The 2,351-nt window shown below is 42.4% G+C and overlaps 1 pseudogene; it reads left to right on the top strand.

The window, feature by feature from the left end:
• Window positions 1–648: 648 nt before the first annotated feature.
• Window positions 649–1,379, top strand: LOC105705234 (large ribosomal subunit protein uL30-like; annotated as a pseudogene).
• The last annotated feature ends 972 nt before the right edge of the window (window positions 1,380–2,351 follow it).

Below are 2,351 nucleotides of genomic sequence, written 5' to 3'. Positions count from 1 at the left end.
CTTGAACTCCTGGTCTCAAGTGATCCGCCCACCTCGGCCTCCCAAAGTGCTGGGATTACAGGCATGAGCCACCATGCTCCACCCTGGAAATTTAAAATAAACTAATTGTAAAGAAATCTACTTGGGCAAAAAAAATTTTAATTTGAATACCGACATAATAATCGTTCCTTAGAGCCATAAAGGGCTTATTAACAAGAAATGTAGTTGATAAAAGATAATTGTTCAACTCACGTAGAAAATTAAAAAATTGAAAAAGTTCAGCTAGTGACTAGTCAAGTTAATTGATTATTGAGGATATCAAAATCTCTGGCTCAGGCACAGTGGCTCATGCCTGTAATCCCAGCACTTTGGGAGGCCAAGGTGGGCGGATCAATTGAGGTCAGGAGTTCGAGACCAGCTTGGTCAACATGATGAAACCCCATCTCCACTAAAAACATAAAAATAAGCTGGGTGTGGTGGTGGATGCCTGTAATCCCAGCTACTGGGGAGGCTGAGGCAGGAAAATTGCTTGAACCCATGGGGGTGGAGGTTGCAGTGAACCAAGATCAAGCCACTGCACTCCAGCCTGGGCCACAGAGCGAGACTCCATCTCAAAAAATAAAAAAATCTGGACACATGCATCAACTTCCTCTTTTTCTGGCTGGAACCATGGAGGGTGTAGAAGAGAAGAAGGTTCCTGCTGTGACAGAAACCCTTATAAAGGAATTTTGTAGAGCTGAAGATCAAGCACCTGAGAACGAAGTTTGCCCAAAAGATGCTTCAAAAGGCAAGGAAGAAGCTTATCTATGAAAAAGCAAAGCACTATCACAAGGAATATAGGCAGATGTAGAGAACTGAAATTCGAATGGCATGGTTGGCAAGAAAAGCGGGCAACCTGTCTGTACCCGCAGAACCCAAATTGGCGTTTGTCATCAGGATCAGAGGTATCAATGGTGTGAGCTCAAAGGTCCAAAAGATGTTGTAGCTTCTTTGTCTTCGTCAAATCTTCAGTAGAACCTTTGTGAAGTTCAACAAGGCTTCAGTTAACATGCTGAGAACTGTAGAGCCATATATTGCCTGGGGGGTGCCCAAATCTGAAGTCAGTAAGTGAACTAATTTACAAAGGTGTTTATGGCAAAATCAATCAGAAGCGAATTGCTTTGACTGACAACGCTTTGGATCGATCTCTTGGTAAATATGGCATCATTTACATGGAGGATCTGATTCATGAGATCTATACTGTTGGAAAACCCTTCAAAAAAGCAAATAACTTCCTGTGGCCTTTCAAATTATCTTCTCCACGAGGCGGAATGAAGAAAAAGACCACCCATTTTGTAGAAGGTGGAGATGCTGGCAACAGGGAGGACCAGATCAACAGGCTTATTAGAAGAATGAACTAAGGTGTCTACCATGATCATTTTTCTAAGCTGGTCGGTTAAGAAACAGTACCTGCTCTCAAATTGAAATATACCAAAAAATTTTTGCAAATATGCATTGATGGGGAGAGAAAAAAAATATATATATATATATACCAAAAAAAAAAAATTCTGACGACCTAGGAAAATTGTGGATTGTGTCGCTAGGGGGCGCTGAACTTCTACAGAGCCATGCAGGAAAGGAAAATGTTTAAAATTCTCAGAACCCCACCCACACCTAAAACCTCTCTACAAAAGACAAGCAACATCAATTAGAAAATTAGAGTATGTTATTTAAAAAGGAGCAAGTCTAAGAGTAAGACATTTAAGAGAAGGAGAAAGAGAAGTTCTGCCCGGTGCCTCCTCTGCCTTACTCTGATAAGAGGAAGGCAAACAGCCTGTTCCCAACAGCCCCTGCCTCTCCAGTGGGGTTCTGTCACATACAAACAAGAATCCTGACTAATACCGGAAGCTATGTGCTACTTGGAGAACTTAGTAATGACACCAGAAGAGCTAGTCAGAGCCAGTCAGGGCAGATAAGGTCTGAGTAGTCAAACTTGCTCACCCTCTTGTGCTCCCTACCTGGATTTATGGCATTGGGATCCACCCAGTCACTGAAGCCAGAAACCTGAGCTCCATTTTCCACTCCAGTATCTCCTGTTGATAATTTCACTAGCTTTGTGACCCGGCTACCTTAGAATTTATACTGAAAAATCCTTGTGCTTCATCAGAGTACCTGCTTCCGCAGCAAACTGAGTTCTAACCTTGCTGCTTTCTCCACATTTCCCAGCATCACCATTGACCGAGTCCTGGTCCCACCTGGAAATGCTATAGGTCCCTCAAGATAATTTTTAGGACACTATCTGCAAGTCTATGAACTCAAGCTTGAGTATTGTATATACTTATTCTTCTTAAGAGACAGGGTCTCCTTATGTTGTCCAGGCTGGAATACAATGG

Source organism: Aotus nancymaae, unplaced genomic scaffold (genome assembly GCF_030222135.1).
Source record: "Aotus nancymaae isolate 86718 unplaced genomic scaffold, 86718_ANA_hifiasm-v0.15.2.pri h1tg000067l, whole genome shotgun sequence".
Lineage (NCBI taxonomy): Eukaryota > Metazoa > Chordata > Mammalia > Primates > Aotidae > Aotus > Aotus nancymaae.
The sequence above is the reverse complement of the archived record's forward strand: the minus strand, read 5'-3'. Positions and strand labels throughout refer to the sequence as shown.